Genomic DNA, 24,647 nt, shown 5'->3' on the forward strand with positions numbered 1-24,647 from the left:
ACCTTATTTACCGCGGTGACTTACACTGCTAGATACACTACTTACACTGGGTCAGTGGACGTACATCTTGTAGAAAACATAATCATGTGTATTTCTTATTTCTTTCTTTGTTTAATTCTTCTGTTGATGTCCATAAGTATCTTAGTTGCTAATACTTAATCATCATTTTGTGCTTCTGTAATCCCTATTTGTTGAACACTTGTAAAAAATTTTCCACATTTCCTTTTAATTTTTAATATCTTCGTTGCGTCTCTGATTTTCTATTTTTTTGATCCGTTGTTTCTGTCATTCTGTCATGTTCTTGTTTTTCTGTTTTCTAACTATATCCTACTCCATAAATAAAATATATTATGATAATGATGATTAAAATTCTCAGCGTTGCGTAAAATGATTTAGCTTATTGGAAAATCTACTTGCGGAAGTCGAACATTTGGGGGTATGACAGGAAATATTTTACTTTCCCAGTGCCTGGACTGTGGATTTTATTTAGACAAACTGGAAAACTGTTGCTTTCGTGCCAGTTTCCTAACCTTGATAACTGTACTGTAACCAGCTAGTTACTCATACACGGGTCGGCCTGGGATCCAGGCGGCTGACCTCCCACTGTGCCGGGGAGCATTCCTGTCCTGCTAATAATTAGCTCACATCCGTTCCCACCAAAGCAAGAAACCTCATTTATCCCTGTTTTAGCTTTTTAGAAGGCCATCAAACTGAATTTCCTATGCTGATTTTCTCCAAAGCTTAATGGTAGGATTGGACAGCTGGTAGTGTAGTGGTTAAAGTTGCTGCCTTTGAATCTCACCTCCTGCTGTAATGCCCTTGAGCAAGGTACTTATCCTGAATTGCCAGCTATCTAAATGGGTAAATTATCGCAAGCCGATTGGAGAAAAATGTCAGCTCAATGAAAAAATGTAGGATTATTTAAGGAGACATTGTGTATAGGTGGTCCCCAACTTACAATGGGGATACGTTCCAATAAACCCATCGTAAGTCGAAAATATCGTAAGTCGAAAATGCATTTAATACACCTAACCTACCGAACATCATCGCTTCTTATCCTTTAACGTCGTCAATTGTGAAAGTCCAAGTTTATGGCCATTACGGACTTGCCGCCATCATGCTGGGCAATTATCTTGAGTTTCTCCTCAACAGTAACCGCCTTCCTCTTCTTCTTCCCACTAACAGCAGGAGACACAGATGGGCGTTTCTGTGGCATTATGGATGCTCAAAACACAACGTAGATACAGGGAGGTATTTCTACAGTGATCGTGTGGCACACTGGAAGACGCGGATCGCTGCCGCTGCCCAGCATCGCGAGAGAGTATTGCACCGCATATCGCTTGCCCAGGAAAAAATTTAAATTCAAAATTCAAAGTACGGTTTCTATTGAATGTGTATCGCCAGCTCACCATCGTAAAGTCGAAAAATCATAAGTCAAACCATCGTAAGTCGAGGAGCATCTGTGGCGTGTCATAAGCCAATAAGTTCTAAGACTGGCCTCTAGGTGGCACTGCTGTGCAAAATGCACTAATGGCTTGCAATGACAGGAGCTCCACATGACAGCCACACACACATATTTTCTGAACCGCTTGTCCCATGCGGGGTCACGGGGAGCCGGAGCCTACCCGGCAACACAGGGCGTAAGGTCAGAGGGGGAGGGGACACACCCAGGACGGGACGCCAGTCCGCCTCAAGGCACCCCAAGCGGGACTCAAACCCCAGACCCACTGGAGAGCAGGACCCGGTCCAACCCACTGCGCCACCTACAAATTATTCAGTGTCCCATTTAGATTTGTTCAAGGGCACCACTGATTCTCTACAAAATAAAGTTACTTCTTCTTGTAATATAGTCAGTTCTGCTGTAACACCACAGTTGTGTTCCTAGTAAAAATAACAGTTTCAGTGGGGAAAATCCAATTACAGACAGAACACATTAAGTGCAGTAATTACCAGTTGCAAGAGTAAATTAGAAGACAGCACCAAACCTACCAAAAGTAATCTATTGCAAAAAGAGAGAAAGGATATGAACATAAAGAAAAAATTTAAAGTTTGTGACTTGGTTCTTTTGTGTCTTTCAAAGTACTTTCAAAATACTGTGTGGAGTTTGCATAGGTTTGATCCCCACTCAGTCTGTGTGCAGTTTGCACATTCTCTCCATCTTTGTGTGGGTTTCATCCGGGTGCTCTGGTTTCCTCCCACAGTTTAAAGACATGCTGTTCAGGTTCACTCATAGTGTGTGAGTGACAGAGGGAGTGTGTTCCACTGATGTATGGATGAGTGACCCAGTGTAGTGTATCTAGCAGTGTAAATCACCACGGTGAATAAGGTGTGTGGGCTGATAACACCACACAGAGTTCACTGGAAGTCGCTTTGGAGAAAAGCATCTGTTAAATAAATAAATGTAATGTACTTTTAAAAATTTTTTTGGTGAAGAATGCTGTTTACACTCATCACTTTGACCAACCATGTTTTACTTCAATAGAGTAGATTCTGTACTATTTGCACTAATTTACTGATTTAGAGAGCTGGGTCCTTTTTACCATAGAAGCTTAGGGTCGGTACCTTGGTTTAGGGTACCACAGCAGGAGGTGGGTCCTTCTGAATTGAAGGTAGCAGTTTGAAGGACCACACTATCCCTTGGTTATCAAGGACCATCACTCCAGACAACATTTAATCCAGTCTTCGAACACGACCATAAGCACAATTGTGGAACATCACTCCCTTGAAATATTTTATCTCAGCTTCTGCCAGCGCTAGAATGGCGAGTTTAACATTGACTTTTAAGTTAATGTGTCGCCAAAACCGTTTTTTTTTTTCCTGCTTGTTCATACCCTTTAAATGTAACAAGTCTGAACAGGTATATGAGCACAGCACATAACAGCTCATTCGATTTTCCTCCAGGGTTTTAATCCAAATATCCTCCTCTGTTCTCTGCAACTTCAGAGTGAAGTGTTATATTTGGACTCCAGGAGCTTGGAGATTTTCTCTGTCTTGAATAGTGCCTCCTCACGTGAACACTCTGAGCGACACTTAAGCTGCTGAGTTCAAGGAATTTCTTTCCAGACAAAAAACATTACTTTGAACATCAGCCACCACGCTGCCCTAATTTATAAGTCCACCTGCGGTATAAATCTGCATACACATGGGGCGGCACCCAACAATTAAGGTTTAGAACCACAGCCATACACATGAATGAAACAAATAAGAAATGTCAGCTGGTAGCGTACTGTATGGTATTGCTTCCTTTTGGACCCAAAGGTTGCAGGTTCAAATCCCATCTCCAGTTCCAATACCCGTGAGCAAGGTAATTACCCGAAATTGCTCCAGTAAAATTACCCTGCTATATAAATTTAGGGGTGGTATAGGGAGCAGTGCTCCTGTTTCACAGCACCTGGGTGGTGCAAGAGGACAAGGGTTTGATCCCCCTCAGTCTGTGTGGATTTTGCATGTTCTCCCCATGTCTGCACTCTGGTTTCCTCTCATACTTCAACAACATGCTGTTCAGGTTCACCCTTAGTGCATGAATGACAGAGAGAGTGTGTTCCACTGATGTATGGATAAGTGACCCCTTGTAAGCAGTGTATCTAGCAGTGCAAATCACAGCTAGAACCTGAACATCACATCTTTGGAGTGTGGGAGGAAACCAGAGCACCTGGGGGAAACCCACAGGGAGAACATGCAAGCTCCACACCGGTTGAGGTGAGATTGAACCCATATCCTCCTGCATCAGCCAGGCACTGTGAAACAGCCACTCAACTTGCTGTGCCACCCAACAGCCCCCATGTTAGATGGAGCCATTGTAAGAAAGTGGAGATTATAAGCATGATGAGAACCTAAAAGAAACTTAAACTCATACCGATGAACGATTGTTCATCTGGTTAGTGTGTCCCGCCTGCAGCATGGTGAAGGGACATGGTGCATGTGGTTCTGCAGGAGGGAGAGGGATGCATCCCAATGCTCTATGGTGCCAGCGTCCTGGAGGAGGGTGCTCACACATTCCAGAATTCAACTGAATTGACATGCACATCAAATATCAGGACTGTTTGGCAAATTCCAACTAGTTAATCACGTCTGATTTTTATGTTTAGATAGACGACACACATTCCAAGTAAGTTTAATCAATGGTCTCTATAAAAAATATAAAACAATAAATTTCCAAAGTTTAATTCTCATCAGTACAATCTGTAGTGTGAGTAGGGTACGCATAGATTATTTAAACAAAGGGGCTGAAATTCTACGATGAGAAGACATCAGCATCAGGTAATTAGTCAAGACTATATTAGGGAGAAAAGAAGGATGAAGACAAATAACAGACGAGATGCCACCAACCCTTTATGCATAATAAATGTATTCATTAAATTACTTTCTATGTTTAAATACCGTGCGGATGCTAAAAATAAAATGTTTTACAAATGGCTGAGCGAAAGTACAAAACCTGCTGGGGATGACTGGATGGTGACATCTCTCTTCCTAATTTGAGCCTAATTGTTTTGCATGACAAAAATAAAGTCATTTTTTAGATCATTTATATGGTACAAAAAGGAAAAGTGACCCAAAGGGGTCAGATTATAAAATCTAACAACAGAATCATTTTTGGATCTCAGTGACATAAAATATTATTTCCAAATAGGAAGTATCGTGTGACATTTCCCAATAATGACGCTGTCATGGATTCATGTAGTTGTGGAGCAACATCTACAACAGCAGATGACAACAGTGGTGGACAGTATGGAGCATGAAACCCGAACAACAACTTCGGTTTCGCGCTGGAACACTTCTGTTTGGAGCTTTATCCGGGAAATGAAGTTTTGTCTCTGTTTAAAAGTACATTTTACCCTCTTAATGAGTTTCTCGTCTCATTTCCAACCCCTACATGTGGAATCTTTCACAAAGGGATTTAACAGCTGCAGTTCTGCAACTTTTATATCATATACATCTCACCTGCATGTATGGCTTCATGCGATGCAGCGAAAAAGGTGAAACATTATTAAAACGGAAGTGAAAGTTTTCTAATGGAAAAAGCTCGTCTGCTTCTTTAAAATCAAATACTAACACATGTTTAAGATTTGGGTTTTTAGAGGAGAGCTTTGTGTTCAGAAGAATTATTGTGAATAATTGATTATATAAAGGGGGGTGCGGTGGTGCAGTGGGTTTGACCGGGTCCTGCTCTCTGCTGGGCCTGGGGTTCAAGTCCCAATCGGGGTGCCTTGCGATGGACTGGCGGCCTGTCCTGGGTGAGTCCCCTCCCCCTCCAACCTTACGCTCACCGTTGCTGGGTTAGGCTCCGGCTCCCCGTGACCCCGCATGGGACCAGGGGTTTCAGGCTGTGTGTGTGTGTGTGTGTGTGTGTGATTATGTAAAACACAATGGTTATGACTGGAGTCAGGGTGCTTTACATTTATTTAGCAAGCACTTTTGTCCCAAGCAACTTCCAATGAACTCTATGTAGTGTTATGAGCCCACACACCTTATTCACCACGGTGACTTACACTGCTAGATACACTACTTACACTGGCTCACTCATCCATACATCAGTGGAACACATACACACTCTCTCTGTGTCACTCACACACTATGGGTGAACCTGAACAGCATGTCTTTGGAGTGTGGGAGGAAACCAGAGCACCCAGAGGAAACCAACACAGACACGAGGACTACTACACTACTTACAATGTAAGAGAGGTGGAGTGGGCTGAATTGAGATGAAGAGTGAAGGTGTGGTGGAGATGCAGAGAAAGCTCAGCACCACTCAGTCATGAAGAGGTCACCCCCCCCTCCGAGTCAGCATGAGGAATCTGTGGAGCCTGATGCCTGCTGGTAGAAATTACTTCTGGCAGACCAGTCTGTTGCTGAAAGTTCTCCTTTATCGTATAATGACCCAAAGTGTTTTCATTCTTTTAGTATTTAACCCGATACCACAGAACAAAGCGGGTGGCAAGGTGCCACAGCGAGTAACGTTGCTGTTTCACAGCGTCTGGGTGGTGTGAGAGGACGTGGGTTTGATCCCTGCTCAGTCTGTTGTATGTTCTCCCGTGTCTGTGTGGGTTTCCTCCGGGTGCTCTGGTTTCCGCCCACACTCCAAAGACATCCTGTTCAGGTTCACCCATAGTGTGTGAGTGACAGAGAGTGTGTGTGTGTGTGTGTGTGTGTTCCACTGATGTATGGATGAGTGACCCAGTGTAAGTAGTGTATCTAGCAGTGTAAGTCACCGTGATGAAGAAGGTGTGTGGGCTCATAACACCGCATAGAGTTTGTTGGACAAAAGCATTTGCTGTCATTTTTTCATCCAGTGCTGAGAAGGAAGCGGCTTTGGATGGGAGGTCTCTCTGACTTCACTGTTGTTGTAATATCACAGAGAGCCAGAAGATGTCAGGAGACAAAATATCTTTCCTGTCCCTTCAGGTCCTGCAGTTCAACGCAGCCCTAAATAAAAAAAAATAGCACATATACAACATTTATACAGTATATTACTGTAATGGAGAAGTTCAGAAATTGCTTTATGTATGTAACTGTCAATTTGTCTCCTTGACTCAGTGTTCTTTCATCAGCGATGAGGGATTCTGGTTGATTTGATACCTCCTTCTGTGTATTCCAGGCAATGATGGAGATAATGATGTGTGCCTAATACAAACTGATAGAAGACACACATCTACATTATGCTTTTCTCATCTGGCTTCTCCCAACACTGAGGATTTTGCCACATCCACTCAAAAACCAGGTGAGGAAAGACCGATGAATGAGACCAGACAGACATACAGGAAGATGAGAGGGCAATTGCGTGACCCGCTCCATGACGTTGTTGTTCCCCCATTGCTCTCTGTGGTCCATCTTGCTTTATTTTTGGGATCTATCCACTTAGGTGAGGTTAGTTGGGGTGCCATGGTGAAAGGCGAGCAGCACTGCTGTCTCACAGCGCCTGCGTGGTGCGGGGGGACATGGGTCCGATCCTCGCCCAGTCTGTGTGGAGATTGCATGTTCTCCCCATGTCTGTGTTGGTTTCCTCCAGGTGCTCTGGTTTCCTCCCACAGTCCAAACACATGCAGTTCGGGAGAATTGCCTTTAGTCTTTGAATGGGTGAGTGTGTGTGTGTGGGGCTGCTCTGCAATGGACTGGTGACCCATCCAGGGTGTGCCCCCCCCCACCTTGTGCCCAATGCTTCCGGGATAGGGTCCGGTTCACCTCGACTCTCCTGAAGAAAAGCAGTTATTGCAATTGGGTGGATGGATTATAAAAGCGCCACCTAACTACATACTTCTTGTCATGTAATTACTGTACACTCAAAATGTTTGTAACCCCTCTCTGGTAAACTATTTGTTATAAATTCATAAAGAATCTTTTGCAAAAAACGAACAGTAAATGAATTCACGTAGTCATCTGTAAAGGGAATTCTATGAGTTTGGCCACTTCAAGTTTTACGCTTATATGTACGACTTTTATTTGCGTCCTTTAGCTCTTTAAACTTTTCTTTAGAGCTCATTGCGATGATTGATGGATGATGGTTTTCCATGCTGATGACAAATTATGAGGTTTCTGAAAGACACCTGAGATGTGTGGGAGAAACCATGCCATTCGTGGATGGGAGCCGCTCATCTTCCGGTGAGCTGATAACCGATGTTAGGGTACACGTGACATGTGTTTATAAGTGCAAGTTCTCAGAACGTGAGCTTTTGTTATGCAAAAAGGAAGTTTTAACTTAATTCCGATCCCTTCTGATGCTCATCGCAACTGTTCTCTGTCACTTGGATTATTGTTAGTTGTTTTGGCTCAATACTATAGATGAACTTAATATGACATGATTACTAAACTGAATTATCGTATTATACGGTACTGGGTACTGCTGCCAAGTTGAGGATTGTGTGTTCTTTCATTACCACATTTATATAGAAAAAAAAGAAATCAGTGCATAACTGAATGATGAACACGATGATCTCCAGGGGTCAGACAAGATCCCCGTCTTTGAGAAATTTACCCCATCTGTGTGTGTGCAGGGTTTGGATATTCTAACATTCTGCATTGCCTATGTGCTTGTCTTGCGTTTTACGAGAAGGGATTCCTTAAGGGTTCGAAGACAATGTCTGGGGTTATGAAACACTTGAACCGAGGTCCATGTTCGTCTTATGAGATCGCGAGTGCAGGAAGAAGCGTTCTTTAATGCCTGTAAGCCTCAAAACAGGGGCAGCCCTTCAGTAGCACTGCTGTTTCACAGCTCCTAGGTGATGCAGGAGTACATGGGTTCGATCCCCGCTCAGGCTGTGTGGAGTTTGCATGTTCTCCCCGTGTGGGTTCATCTGGGTGCTCTGGTTTCCTCCCACACTTCATAGACATGCTGTTTGGATTCCCCATAGTGTGTGAGTGACAGAAAGAGCGTGTGTGTGTTCCACTGATGTATGGCTGAGTGACCCAGTGTAAGTAGTGTATCTAGCAGTGTAAGTCACCGCGGTGAATAAGGTGTGTGGGCTAATAACACTACATAGAGTTCATTGGAAGTCGATTTGGAGAAATGCGTCTGCTAAATAAATAAATAAAATCATGTTTGAGACTAGAAAACAGCGCAGTCAAAGAGACAGAAACAGAAGAGTAATCCCTCATGCAAGAGTCTGTCACTCAGTGCTGGGCTGAGCTGTTAAAATATTAAACTGTTCTCTAAATCGGTTCTTGAAGGCTTGGTGTGCAGAAATACTGCAGTCCCATTGTGATTCTGAGTTAAGCACTAGCAGCTGGACCAGTGTGGCTATGATCACCATGCGTGCTGATTTTGTTTTAAAATCATACAATGATTCAAGACACGATTCTGCTCTCCAGCTGAGAATAAATATAGTATTTGGACATAATTTCACACCCAGGCATACGGAGGCACAACGTCCGGTGGGGTCGTGTCTCTGCACTCGAGCTCTACAATCAGGTGAAGGTTTAATCCCAGTTGAGTTTGTGTGGAGTCTGCATGTTCTCCTCGTGTCTGCGTGGGTTTCTTCTGGGTGCTCTGGTTTCCTCCCACACTGCAAAGACATGCTGTTCAGGTTCCTGCATAGTGTGAGTGACACAGAGAGAGTGTGTGTGTGTTCCACTGATGTATGGCTGAGTGACCCAGTCTAAGTAGTGTATCTAGCAGTGTAAGTCACCGCGGTGAATAAGGTGTGTGGGCTGGTAACACTACATAGAGTTCACTGGAAGTCGCTTTGGAGAAAAGTGTCTGCTGAATAAATAAATGTAACTGAACACTGATACAATAACCGATACTGAGTCGATACTGAATGAGTGTTATTTAACTTCCTGAAAGGTAAAATGGCTAGAAATCAATTAGAAGTAACACCATCAAAATAAGATCCCCAATAATCTTCTTTCCATTCCGGCCTCACAGCGAAGCCTCCTAAAGAAGGCTTATGGCCCTACGCCATCTCCGTCGATTCTGTGTGTAACTTACCCTGAGATCCTATTTCAGATACATGTTTTCTTCATATCCGTGCAAGTGTGTGGGGGGAGGGGCAGCGCTTATTTTTCTCTCGATCCCCAGCATCACTTGCACCACCTAGCGGCACAGTCACACCTGTCCTGGCCTCCCGGTCCCTTGCAGAAGAGGGACAGCCTTCTGCCCCCCGGGCCTTTACCGGCCCAGCTGTTCGACTGGGTACGAAAGCCCTGAACACCAGACTGCGCCTAATCTCAGACATAAGGAAGAAATTAAAATTAGGCCATATCTTTGACAGTGATCGCTGGGCAGTTTATGTTTACAGAATAGAAGACACAGATGGAAGTAGAGACTTCTGAGAGATGGCAACTCACTCTGCCTTTTTTTTCGGCGATACCGGCAACAAAGCCGTTTCAATGATTTATTGTGGACAGGTGCTGAGGAGCCATTGCACCTGCATTAATATTCATCAGAACTGACAATAACTGCGAGACGATCAGCCTGTGCAGCTTCGTTTGACGGTCCTAAATTTGAGATGAATGACAAGCTCAATTACCCTACAGCTAATGCCTTCCAAGGGCAGAAATGACAGAAGCTGTGAGCTGATTTGGCCTAAGCGGTACTGGGCATTTGAGGTGAACGTAGTCTTACTCTTGGGTACATTTTTAATAGTATTAATAACTCCTGGTTATGAATGTACAGGCCAAGCTCAATGTTGATGTTTGCATCAAAAATATCACAGATGGCCAGTATGCAAACGAAGCACTGCATGTGCTCACATTGTACACACTCTCATCATATATAGCCACTGCCACGTATCTACATTTACACTTATTCACTTAGCAGACACTTTTCTCCAAAGCGACTTCCAATGAACTCTATGTAGTGTTGTCAGCCCACACACCTTATTCACCGCGGTGACTTACACTGCTAGATACACTACTTACAGTGGGTCACTCATCCATACATCGGCGGAACACACACACACTCTCTGGGTGAACCTGCATAGCATGTCTTTTGACTGTGGGAGGAAACCAGAGCACTCAGAGGAACCCCATGTAGACATGGGGAGAACATGCAAACTCCACACAGATTGCGCAGGGATCGAACCCATGTCCTCTCACAGTACTACTCGCTGTGCCACCACGCCGCCCCCAATTTATTTACCCTTTTGTACAGCAGGGTAATTTTACTGGAGCAATTTTGGGGAACTGCCTTGCTCGAGGGTACTGCATCTGGATGTGGGATTTGAACATGCAACCTTTGGGTCTGAAAAGAAGCACCCAGGTGCTGTGAGACAGCAGCGCTACCGGGAGTGCCACCATCCCACCCATATCAAACGGGTGGAACCTCTGTGGTGCCTTCATGGCTGTTGCTAATGGGGTCATTGCCTGCTTTGGTCATCCCCCACTCCAGAGCTCTTCAGTGGACAGTTGGAAATATTGACACCGAGGTGTGTTCCTGTGCTGCGAGGCCCATTGGAGCGGAAAGCTCCACTATTGCACAGGGAAAGTGTTACAGCAGGCCAAACTCCATTCAAGTATTCTCAAAAGGGGAAAAAACACTTAAGTCTTTAAACTTTAAGGGTTTATTTAGTGCCGCCAGCCAACATGATTGAAGGGCAACGACGAAGCCCCAAATCAGTTCTCCTAAGTGGACATTTCAAGTTTATATACCGTAACCTGAGCGTACCTTTCCCGTTCACAAATAGGTTCCTACATTTACATGTATTTATTTACCAGACACTTTCCTCCAAAGCGACGAATATCTCATAGAAAATACAATGTGTTCATTACGTTAGCAGGAAGAGACACTTGGATGCAGACGTGTGATTCTTAAGTGCAGTTTCTTTCCTTCCACCATATGAACCAATGTTCATCACACGAGTAGCTGCAGAAAACTTTATCGCAATATCCACGATTCCTGATCACCTTCCTGGTAAATTTTTTTTTTTTTGCGATATGTATATATATAAACATTTACATTACAGGAGTAGCTGGGCATCATCTTAAAGTTATGGTGCATGAACATTTACACCTTACATGAACTTAAGAGATGATGGGCGAAGTGAGTCTGGAAGAGCTGAGTTTTAAGACCCTTTTTAACTGTGGGCAGAGATTCAGCAGTTCTGAGTGACAGGGGGAAGGTCGTTCCACCGCAACGGAGCCAGAACCGAGAACCTTTCGCGCTTTACCTTTCGTTCGTGGGACCACCAAGCGGGGAAGAGTTCCACTAACATCGCTGCGCCATCACTTTACGGTGAACAGTGAACTCTCAGAAGAACATGATCTTTGCATATCGGTGTGTTTGGAAATGCTCTGCAAGAGCAGCTAAACATGATCCGTTTGAATGTCTTAAAACAAAAACAAATATTGTACTTTGACGAGGTGAGCAGGATCTAATAAGTGGACACCAAACCCGGAGCCCTCAGACACAAAGTGTCCTCTTCTCTTGATGTCGGAAACAACCTCTTGGCTGTCAATGCAACTCGGACCTGACGCGGCTTCGTACTTTACACCACAGTCTAAGTATGAGATGGTGTATGAAGTACTTCTGCGGGGCGACCAGAGTCTGTGGTTCTACCCATCCTTGCCTAAGTCTTCTCCTCACCACGGTAAACCACAAGGCCTGGGCTACTGTTGCTTATGCACCACCAGAACTTACATCTTCACTTCACCCCAGAGATGCAGAACTTGGGGTGTGAACTTGAACCCCAGACCTCCACCAGGCCCGACTCTGCTTTTACACTCTTTGACAGCCCTAACAGCGAAGGTACCGCGTGTCTCCACAGACCCATGATTCTTCCCACTCCAGCACCGTGTTGGTTCTCCTTCTCCATCATGACGTTTTAGGCGGCAGGAGAGTAGTAACAAAGCCGTGCCGTGCCCCCCCCTCCGGAATTTGCACGACGCTCGCGCTGCCGAGGGTGAATTGACTTTTGTCCGCCGGCTGCCTGCCGGACACACCTCCTCCCGCCGGGAATGAATGGAGCCGCGCGCGCAGGGCCGCTTCACTCCGCGGAGCAGACCATTCCGAATCCCCGTCCGCGGAGCTAGCGCCGCAAATCACCCCCCGGCGGAGCGCTCGTTTTGGGCGTCCTCTACCCCCGGCGAGCGAACGACGAGCCTTCCTTCCTTCGCTTCGGAAGGCGGCTCGGTGAGGAGGGGCGCGCGCTTCCCCGCGAAGCCTCCCGGCGGTCGCTCTCTCCCCCGTCCCCGGCGTCACCGTGCCATCATCATGTCTTCCGCCTCCCCATCGCTCCGTCCGTGACGAGGCGCGCGGAGACGCGGCGCTCAGTTACACCGCCGGCCACGCGACGCCACCTCAGGCTCAGGTGGACGACGTGCTGCTGTTGGCTGCTGCTAGCTGCACGAGACGGCACCCACCGCACCGAGCGAGCGAGCGAGCGACCGACACAGCGCCGCGCGGGGACTGAAATGCGCCACCAGAGGTCCGAGAGCGAAGTCGAGCCGTGAACGCGCACACACATTGCCGAGTCGAGGAGATGCCTGGCTGGAAGAAGAACATGCCTGCTTGCCTGCAGGCGGACGACGAGACAGGTAGCGGATCATCGGGGTGGAAGGGAAGGGAAGGGAAGGGAAGGGAAGGGGGGGCGAACCTCCGGTGCTTTATATTAATAATAATACACCTGTACCGCGTACGGTACCGCGGGTGACTGTCGCCGCCGCCGCTGACCCGCAGCGTTGTGCCGGAAAAGGCGCCCAACTTGACATTGATTGGGCGGGAGAGCGGAGCGCCGTCGCGCGCCTTCGCCGGGCGGCGGGTTCTCCGGCGCGCGCGGTCGGTGTCGGAGCCCGTGCGCGTGTCCGGCCGGGGCCCGTCAGTCAGTCAGTCAGTCAGTCAGTCAGTCGGTGTGTCTCCTGTCTCCCTACACACATACATGTTGTGAGACCCGGGCTCCTGTCCCACTCCCTCTTCCGCTTCTGGCACAAAGAGCGCGGTTCCCCCCCCCCCTTAATTTTTTTTTTTTATTCAATTTAATATACATATTTAATAGCGTGAGCTGTGCGTGCGCGCGCCTGTTGTCACGCTTTGTTGTTCTCACGGAACTGTAGTGTGTGTGTGTCGGGAAAAGGGCTTGTTGTTGTGCCCTCCTGTCCTCCGCTTCAAACGTGCTGCCGAAACGAGCGAACACGCCACACGAGGACGTGTGTGTGTGTGTGTGTGTGTCCACGAAAAGACGAACGGGATGTGTGTGTGCGCGCGCGCCCGGCTGTATAATGATCGGGTAGGTGATTATAATGACTTAACATTGCATTGCGAGTCGCTGGGAGAAAAGCGTCGGCTAGGTGTGTGTGTGTGTGTGTGTGACGGAGTAGTGGCACTGACGGTACCGAAGGTCTCTCGTTTGAACACAGAAAGGAACACGAGATATGAAAAAAACCGCTCTGTAGAACAGCAGCCCACGCTCAGTGTGTGTGTGTGTGTGTGTGTGTGTGGTGGGGGGACCGTGTTTCCACATGTTCCGTTTCCCTGCCTCTGTGTAGGATGGCTGTGTGTGTTACTCGCAAGGGATCCATCCAGGGCGGTGCGCGTTGAGACACGCGGGTGGATTCCACGCACGAGGGCCCCGGTTTGGAAACGGTCGAGAAGGAAGCGACCGCTGCCCGTTTGGTCGTCCTGGGAAACGTCGTCGCCGCCGCCGCGGGACCTCGTCTTTACTCCGCTTCCTTCCCCCGGTGCGGTAACCTCGCTTCCGCCGGCAGCGGCTCCGAGATGAAAGGACCTCGCAGAACTAGGCGGCGTGAAAGAACGCACGACGCGTGTGTCGAGCGCGTCGAGATGGGACGGAAACTGGAAACCGGGGGGGTTTCTTTCATGTCTGCTGAACAGGAAGTGCAGCTGATCCAGTCTTCCCTCCCGATGACTCACGAGCGTGTAGGTTATTGGTTCGAGTCGGACCGATGCGCCTTTCGGGTGGCGTCGGGCCTCCCTCGCCAGCGACGCACCGCTGGCCTTCTGCTGGCGTGTTCCGCGAACGGTCGCTCCACTGTGGCCCCTTGCTAGAGCATCCGTGGGGCTTGAACTAACAACCTACAGCATATAATCCAGGTGATTATCTACTGGAGTAACTCCTTCCCCAATCTAATATTCATTCATTAGACATTTTTGTCTAAAGTGACCGCTGTAACACACTCTAAATACCGCAGTGACACGGGTTGAGACCCTCTTGGACAGATCAGATGCACTGAACTGCTGTAGGCTGGATGTGTTACTGGTTCAGAACCAGTACCAGTTTAGGTTACACCATCTGAGTATGTATCACATGGGTCATAACCCGCTGGTTGTCAGTTCAAACCCCGCTACTGCTCTAGTATCTTTGAGCAGAGCACACACACACATTTTCTGAACCGCTTGTCCCATACGGGGTCGCGGGGAACCGGAGCCTAACCCGGCAGCACAGGGCGTAGGGCCAGAGGGGGAGGGGACACACCCAGGACGGGACACCAGTCCGTCGCAAGGCATCCTAAGCGGGACTCGAACCCCAGACCCACCGGAGAGCAGGACCCGGTCCAACCCACCGCACCCCCCTTGAGCAGAGCATTTACCATGAAATGTTCTGGTAAAAGTACCGCACCGTCTACAACCGCTTGTGGTAAAAAATACCCTGCTGTATAAATGGGTCAAATGCTATAGGGTGCTTTGGATAAAAGTGTCAGCTATGCTTAAAGCCTTTGGACCCAAAGGTTGCATGTTCGAATCCCACCTCCAGCTACAGTATCCCTGGGCAAGGTACTTACCCTAAACTGCTCCAGTAAAATTACCCAACTGTATCAATGGGTAAACAATTTAGTCACTTTGGAGAGACAGTGTTAGACAAGTGAGTAAATGCAAGTACTTTTTATAGTTATGCGTGCTTGTAGAAATAAGTAGTAAAGCATTTACTCATAAAGCAAGTGATTATTTTTACAGAATCTGCGCTTGGCTTCAGAATACAATTTTACACCGTTTTCAGACAGAGCAGGTGTGTATCTCGGACGTGGAGCTTCTTAGGTCATCAGTGATGCTTCAGCGAAGACCTCCTGCCACCGCACCTCCGGTAATGATGACGACGTCGCCCTTTAACGGGAGCTTTAAAAGCTTTGTGACTGTTGCATTAGTCACTTTACTGTGCTTTACCTGGGCTTTGGGGTTCTTTACCTCATCCTCTGTACCTAGAAGTCTTTCTCCTCGGGGTAAGTTGTCACATGTCTGACGCTTTATGGGGTCAGTAGTAGCAGTTCTGCAATGAGGGCTCTTGTCAGAGTACCGTGGTACAATCAGGGGCTTGTCCCACTCCATCTTTATTTCAAAGCTTTGATTCCATCCCTGGTACTGGATGTTACTTACTCAATGTATACTATAGTAACGTGTAGTAAATACTGTATTCACTTCTGTTCAAGATTATTTGGTTTAATCTGACTGTGCATTTGTACCGTAATACCGTGTCCTTTTTTTTTTTGGGGTGTAAAAGTGCCGACGTGTCTATTGTGGGAACCGTCTCCCAGCAATCTGAAAAGCCTGCTGCCAAAAAAACCAAACATCATATTACGGGGATTTAACAGCCTTTTCATCTCAACAAATATGCGTCTGTTATATTCAGTTCATATTTCCATTACTGCTGAAGTCGAGGATTCGGGGTCACGCCGGTAACGGGGACGTTCGATAAAATCGGACGTTCGAGCCGAGAGGCGGAAAGACGATGCATTATGCAAAAGGTAAATGAATATGAAGACTATAAAACAAAATGAAATTTGTTGTGCGTGTGAGATGAACTGAAGGAAAAGGGAAATGATGTTTTGATTTCTGAAGCAGTTTTCATTGGGATTATTGTTTCGCCTTTTGAATTGCAGAGATTTCCTGTGGGAGACTTGGTTGCGCTCTGAGCTGAGTGTGTGAAGGGCCTCCTACCTGGCTCTGGGTGTTGCCCCGTTGGCTCGCCCGGCACCCGCTGTCATCTCTTTGCCGAGGCTGGGAGTCGCACTGAGCACGACGCGCACTTTACCACTTCGTGGACCCGAAGTCTTCCGGTTTGAGGGTTTCACTCGGCAAAGTGGACCGCGTTGGGGGTGATCGGCTGGGGACCGAGGACGGGGTCCCGCTGGGTGCGAAGATGCCAGTCCTGCTGCATTTAGAGTGTGAGAGAGAGCACGGCAGAGAACGGTTGACACCTCCAGGGCCTTCACTGTGTGATACACCCAAATGCCATCGCCCTTGGAGGGCTTTTTAATCTCCGCCGGGCTGGTTTAGTTTCCTAGCTGTACTGGTAAAGGTACTACGGTACAGGTAGTCCTTGATTTGGAACAAAGCTGACGTACCACAAGGTTCTGTTCCGACGAGCCGCTTGGGTGTCGGCTATTTCGTAAGTCTCGGATCCCCCTTACGATGTATTATAGGAACCGTAAAGACACAGAGTGCTGCTTGAAAGTGTGTGAAGTCCTTGTTTGTCTTGGCTTTACCACAAAATGGTCATTTAATGAGGATCGGTGTTCTCATGTGACATAATAGGTGTGTAAAGACCAATTCCGTATGTTTCTTTAGAGGAAATCGTGTGTGTGGTAGAAACACACAAGTAATAGAGGTGTGAAAATAAGTGAAGCCCAGGTTGCACTGGTTAAACCGAGTGGGTGAGTAGAATCCAGTGTGTAAATCAGTCATTCATTCATTTCATAAGTTTATTTTAAACACACACGCATCGTCTGAACCGCTTGTCCCATACGGGGTCGCGGGGAGCCGGAGCCTAACCCGGCAACTCGGGGCGCAAGGCTAGAGGGGGAGGGGACACACCCAGGATGGGACGCCAGTCCGTCACACGGCACCCCAAGCTGGACTCAAACCCTAGACCTACTGGAGAGCAGGACCCGGTTCAACCCGCTGTGCCGCCACCACCACCACCACCCCCCCCCCCCCCCCCCAGTTTATTTCAAACTTAAAATCTAAATGTTAAATTTTATTTCCTATAAGAATGATGACCATCCCTATAGGGCTCAAGTATGTTCGGGCAGCACCGTATAAACAATTAACATGCACGGTTATGATGTTGTGTAACAGGGCTTTGTTATATTTAACTAATTTCATGCATTATTCACGTTGAAATATTAATATAGAAAAATATGCGGCGCAATAGTTTCACGCTGAGCTATTTTCATTTATAAACCTCTTGACATTTCAGCCAGACACTGGGACTTGACCGATGTCCGGGTCGCAGACCTCCAAAGTTGAGGACCGCCTGTATATCCTGGTACTGGTGCCGTTTCAGTAGGTAAACACAGGACCGAGGACCCCCCCCCCCCCACCCCACTCCCGTGTGAGACAGGTCCATCTTCACGAGGCTGATGAAAGTGCATCGGTTCAGTTTATTTTATAGAACAGTCCTTAAGAGAATGCATCAACGTATCACAAAAGTCTGCATCCAGGCCAAATGTTACATTTAAAGAATTTTTATTGGACATAATTCAAATAAAAAAAATCCCTCTTTTTTTTTTTTATAGACTGTCCATGTTTGTGTGCCTTTCGAAATGGCAGCATATCGGCGCTGAGATGTGCAGTGTCTGTGTTTACTGTCGCCGTGCAGTGTTTCCCAAAGCGCCGTGCCGAGACCCACGCTGGCATGTTGTAATAGTCACACTTTCTGAAAACCGCGGACAGATTTGTTTCCTTTCGGCCAGTCGCAGCACCATCCTCAGTTGGAAGAACAGATGTTTTTCATTGGAGACGCAGCTCCTCCCCACCTGACGATGCAAGACGGGCACGTTTACCCGATTAGTCGGACTTTACCTTGAGCGGTGCGGGTGTGTCCTGGCAATAGTCTTTCCAACAGGCTGGTGATGTGTGAAATTGACAAATCCAGGAGTCTGACCCAGTGTACTGCAATAAGACCTTTCGTTGGACTGGGCGCCTGTGTCCTGCGCAGGTCAGACTACCATCCCAGCCTGGGCTTATGGCCATTGCTGAGCTTCCCTGCAGAGACCAGTTTGTGACCTGAGCTGAGCTTACTCCACAAAAAGAGAAGTAGCAGCGGGTAGCATAATGGTTTGAGCTGCTGCCTTTGGACCCAAAGGTTGCAGATTTGAATCCCACCTCTATCTGTAGTACCCTTGAGCATGGTACTTACCCTAAATTTTGCTCAGAATCTCACCTTGATAATACACACATTTTCAGAACCGCTTGTCCCATACGGGGTCACGGGGAACCGGAGCCTAACCCGGCAACTCAGGGTGTAAGGCTGGAGGGGGAGGGGACACACCTAGGACGGGACGCCAGTCCGCCGCAAGGCACCCCAAGCGGGACTCGAACCACAGCCCCACCGGAGAGCAGGACTGCGGTCCAACCCACTGCGCCCCCACACCTTGATAATAGCTTGGGGCATTTGTTGCCAACTCTGAACTGTTCTTTGCTATACCTGATTTGCACCTGTCCTTCTAACACATCACCAGAATATTATCTGATGCTTTTCTCCAAAGCAGCTTACAATGTTAATCTACCTACAATTATTTACTCATTTATACAGCTGGGTAATTTTACTGGAGCGATTTAGAGTAAGTACCTTCTTCAAGGGTACTACAGCTGGAGATAGGATTTGAACCTGCAACCCTTGAGTCCAAAGACATCAGCTCTAACCACTGCGCTACCAGCATCCTATACTTGCTTCTTAGACTTGATCCTACTGAGTTTGGACCCCCCAGGTAGAAATGGATTGCCTGGATCGAAGATGGGGTTCTGTTCGAACCCTTGTGTGTCATTGCCATCGAATCAGCGCATGCGAGTAACCCTTCTCTTCTGCGCACACACTCATGTGTGTGCATACTTTTCGCTTTTGGTCTGTTTCCTTGACGGGGGTTGGAGGATTACTGGTGCTAGATTACACACATTTCGTTAATCTGTGAAAAGAGCAGTAACATCTCTGCTGGCTGTCAAATCCGCGGGATTAAAAAACTATTTATAATGACGCTAATTCTACCGATGCGTCGCCGGGCGAGGTCATCATTCCTGCCGCTGTGATTCGTCACAGCTGTCTGCCGTCACTCCTCGTGTCAGTGGGAACAACTTCTGCACACGCACCTTCAGCTTAGAGGGAGGTGGAGAAACTGGGAGAATCTCTGCGTTTCTCGATCCGTGCGTGTGTGTGGGTGGATGTTGCGCTCTACTTGAGGTGTTAGTACTCAGTAGTGCCCTTCGCAGGCTATGCTGTGTTGCGCAGAACACCCATAATGCTCCTCTGTCTGGACTGGGCACATCCCAACCCCCACCTTCTTGCTGCTCATCTTAGATTTTAAGCCGTAGTGTCGTATTGAGGTCAGCTGAAGGCGACGCGTTATTGCTCATTAGTTCTCTCCTGCTTTTCCGTAACCCTTTTTCCATTAAATTAATGTTCGTCTGAAGCTGCGACGTGCGGAACGTCGGTGGCTCCAGCGGTGGCGGTGAACTGAGTCTGGAATCCCTCGAATCCCCCGATCGTCATTTCGCCTCTGAATGCCCGTCTCGGTGGCATTGCGATCCGTTGTCGGTAAAGCCTAGGGCGCGATGGGCTTGCTTCGGACGCAGGATGCCTCTCGACGGTGCAGCTTCGGAGGTCTCGGTAGTTTGAGTCCCAGAAATTATTGACGCAGAGCTTTCGTCGCCGTTCCGCTCGTTGTCACAACCCCACACCACATTCCCCCACTTTACGCACACTCTTCTTTTTGACATGTGAAAAACTTCTGATTTGGTTATTACAATAGCTCCTAAACGTGATTATCATGGTTTTTTCATTTTCAAGATTCAAAGAAACACTCCGTTTCTGTGCACTTTGTATTTATATAACTAATTTAAAAAGCAGTTTTATATGATTTCAAATCCAAATTTGAAAGCAGACTTGCTGTACAGAGTTGAATGTAAATTTGCAGATTAAGTTCCAAGAACACTCAGGGTTTTTTGGGTTCTCTTTCTTATATGTTTTGATCAGATCTGTTTTAGGCCAGCCTTTAAAGGAAACGCAAGCATTTATTTTTGTCTTGACAGTAAATGCCATAAAAAATGGTGTTTTTCTGTCGAAAGCAGGGTCCGCCCGCCTTCGAAGCCGAAGGGTATGATGACAAATCTCTAATGCCCGTGACGTGTCAGTCAAAGTGAAGCCTTGTTCTGCGCCTTCTTTTTTTTGGTTATTTTATTGAAAAGCCATTAAATAGCAGCAAAAGTGACATTTGTGGCATCTGGTGAGAAGTTCTTCAGTTTCATCAGCTCTTCAGCCTGTAAAGGCGCAGGAACCGTTGGAGCCGCAGCCGTGATCATCGACGTTCGCTTCTTCACAGCGTTCAATGGCTGAGTTACACTGAAATACTTTGCTCTTTCCCATGGGTTTGTGAATCTGAATTGCAAATTTCCTTTGCTTTACTGAGACTTGTAGTAAAAATGGATTTGCTAATCAGGAAGGGCAATTGAAGAGCGCCGGCGAGGTGCGTTGCGTGCGGGAAGAAAAACAGCCGCTCGGCGGGGAAACGGTGAGGAGCGCTTGCAATGGGAACCCCACGGGCCCGTACGTCCCGGCAGGACGGCTGCAGAGAGACCGGGTGGACAGACGTGATGGAATCATCTAGACCTGCTCCAGGTCACCTGGCTCTGCAGGCCCTGAATGCTCACTACCATTTACACACATTATATAATATCTATATTTCTCCTTAGGTGTGTTAACAGCTCTGCTGTCATTCCATCAAACACACGTGTGTTTCAGTCAGACGTGACCAAAGCATCCCGATGTGTGGTGGTGGACCTCTGTCGCCATCCACACGCGCTCAGGTTTCTGACACTGTGGTTAAGCATTTCCACCACATACAGTATGTCGTTCTAAGATAAGCTTGAATTTGCTTCATTCTGCGTGTTTTATGACTGCAGGGCCCGCAGCGCCACCAGGCACATCGGTGCTCTTCTATAGCTTCAGGCGTCCTGTAGATGCTTCATTAGGCAGGAGGTCATGACCTTGAGACTTTGAGCCCTAAAGGGTGACTGGTGTTCATCCAGACATGTAATTAAACGGTCAGTCTTAACCCCTCCATTCATCTTTCCATTTCAGAAATGTCTTTAACCCCTTTACTCAGGAGGCATGGGGCACAACGTGGTAAAATGAACGTGTTGATTGTAGCCAGGTGACCCTGCAGATGCCACCATGTCTGTGCCCTCTGTTGCACTGTCACACTCCGGAGTGTGTGGCACGTCCACAGGGACCATCCTGGTGTCATGGTGTCACTTACCATCAGCAGCGCAGTACAGAGCAGGTAAAACACACACCTCTCCTGAAGAGAAGACAATCCCCTGTAAAGAGTTTGACAGCTGGTAGTATAGTGGTTAGTGCTGCTTCCTTTGGACACAAAGGTTGCAGATTCAAATCCCACATCCAGCTGTAGTACCCTTAAGCAAGGTACTTACCCTAAATTGCTCCAGTAAAATTACACAGTTGCATAAATAGGTAAATAATTGTAAGTGGCTTAACATTAAGTCACTTTTGGAGAAAAGCATCACGTAAATGTAAATCGGTTCAATTTGATACACACACACACACACACACACACACACACACACACACACTCGGTATCTGGCCTTCAAGATACGTATGTGGATCCGTGTAACTGGAAAGGGCCACGGTAACAAGTAAGGGAAACGCTTGCTGAGCCTCTTGGTCTACTTGTGCGCTCTTCATTTAGAAAGTGAGCATATTTTCACCCTCGAGATCCATCATGGAAGAGATCAATCTTCCGCAGCCTCTAAATCCACAGAGACGTGAAGCTGGAGCGCTGCTCCCCTAAGCTCTTTACATTAATACCTCTTCCCTAAGTCACTTCTGCCGCACTCTAATGTGAAAAGATTTTATTTTTTTATTTTTCAAAATTTTATTTCCTCCCCCTGCACATTTTCCCTTCGCAGGTGTTTTAGATCTTTTTTCCCCTTTTTCTCAACCAGTTATTTACCACATTCTAATGTTGCAGCCCTTGTCGCATGTTGGGATGGAGACGGTCAGTCCGGTTTGTGGTCACGCAGCAGGAAGCATCTAACTGGCGCTGCGGCTCCGGTCCTCCTCCCTGGGCTATAAATCATCTTTGTGTGTGTGTGTCTGCAAGGGCCACTTTAATGTATGGCGCTTGCATGAAGCTGCTGTGCCGAATAATGCGATGAGGACGGATCCACGGATGCGGACGCTCCTGGGCGAGCCCCCGACGCGGCGTTTCGCTCGACGGGCGTGTCGAAACGCATCGGTGTGCCGAGCCTGACGAGGTAAAAGGACGGGACCAGTGTGAAATGGCGCCTTACACCTCGATATTGGTGCATTAGTTGTGTGACGGTGCAGCAGGGGGCGTAGCGGTTGGAAGCGCTGCGTCCGGACTCGGAGGTCGCGGGTTCGGATCTCGCTTCCTGTTGCAGTACCCTAAAGGTGTTTACACTAAATTGCTCCGGTAAAAAATTGCCTCTGTGTTAGTGGGTAAATCGGTGTAAGTAGCTTGATGCTGTAGTGTTTTGGGGGTGGGGATCGGCTACATCAATAAATGTTTGGGTTGCTGGTGTTCTGCTGGTTACAGCTGCTGCCTTTGGATCCAAAGGTTGCAGGTTTGAATCCCACCTCTGGCTGTAGTTCCCTTGAGCAAGGTCCTTACCCTGAATTGCTCCAGTAGAATTACCCAGCTGTATAAATAGGTAAATTAGTGTAAGTTGCTTTGGAGATTAAATTAATACCTATATATTACATTTGCTAGCTTCTGGTCCGCGTATGTGCAAAAAAAAAAAAAAAAAAATCATGTTACTTGTGCTGTCCTTTACCATGGTAAAAAGTAGTTACCATAACGATTACGCAGGCGGGGCAGAGCGGCAGTTCCCTCAGATACCGTTAGATGTGTCTAGTGTGACGGCCTCAGCCGCCACCTTCGGAGCTCGAACTTTTCACCCGCGCTCAACCGGTTAGAGCGAAGTGACCGAGACGGGATGCCCGTGCGGTCGTTGAATGCGATTAACGGTCGTTGAACACGACTGCTGCTCGTTTCCGCCGAGGTTAATTGGAGCTGTTTTCCGCCGGCGCTCGGAGTGCGTGCAGCTGGGCGCTCGAGGGCTCTCGCCGGGACACAAGTGGACCGCTGAGGCTCTGCTGGAGCAGCTCTGGGGCGACCACCTCTGCAGTCTCCTCCGGGGAGCGTTTTTAAAAAAAACATCTTTTACATCACTTGCTAGGGTGTGTGCATGGTGCACGTGTGTACATGTGCACAAATGCGTTGACACTTACAGTACGTGTGAGGTCTTGGGGTTGGGGTGGGTGCGGTTACGGTTTGGATGAGTGGTGCCGGTCAGAAAGGGTTCAGGACTAGATTGTGTTTCTGACTCTGGTGCATGGAGACCACACCAGACCCCACCTTGGAGACCCAGAGAGGGTTAGAGCTCCTGAGAGAAGCCAGGATTCTTGGTCCTCACAGGAGACAGAGGTAAAAATATGTCTTGAATCCAAAACACGGTTTTTCCTCAGTAAACAATAGGATGTACATGTACTTGTTGGCCTTCTGTGATTTATTTTTATTCATTAATTAAAATAAACCCCTCTCCCCCCACTATTTTACCGTTCATCTGAATAGATTTGGTTGAGGTTCCATTGCAGACGGGGTTGTCTCGAGTGCCGTTTCCCTCCGAGAAAACTATGGATTATGGGATTAGAAGGAAAGATTCTCAAGGATTTTCTGAAGACGTCCATCAGTTAATTGGTACTGTAGATGCAGCATGTTTGTAAAAGAGTGGTTTGTCTACATAAAGAGGTAGGTGTGTGTGTGTGTGTGTGTGTGTGTGTGTGTGTGTGTGTGTGTTGGGGATGGTGGGATTTAGCCGTTGCACTACAAGGGGGTTCAGTGAACTCATAGGGACTGAGTTTGGAGAGTCGGTTGTTCTCAAAGAAATGTTGGAGTCATCAAACCCAAGGGACCTGAATCAAGGGAACCTTCCAGAACTTCTGTGAAGAGAAGAGTACAAATACATTTTTTTCTGTACTGCCGCCATCAAATCTGTACTGGTACTGAACCGCATTCTTTGTACCGCTGCCATTTCTGTGATGTCCTTCTCTTTACCACGTTTTCCGTCAGCTGGAGCGCAGTAGCCCAGTAGACCCTGACGGGATCAAACTGGTTCTCGTACCTCGGACAGCGGCCGATGGCTGACGGCTGAACCCCGAGGAGGTCGGAGGGCGGAGAACACGGAGTGCTCATCTCGCTCCGTTGGCTCTCCCTCGACGGCACCGACA

The sequence above is a fragment of the Scleropages formosus genome, chromosome 21 (assembly GCF_900964775.1).
Source record: "Scleropages formosus chromosome 21, fSclFor1.1, whole genome shotgun sequence".
NCBI lineage: Eukaryota > Metazoa > Chordata > Actinopteri > Osteoglossiformes > Osteoglossidae > Scleropages > Scleropages formosus.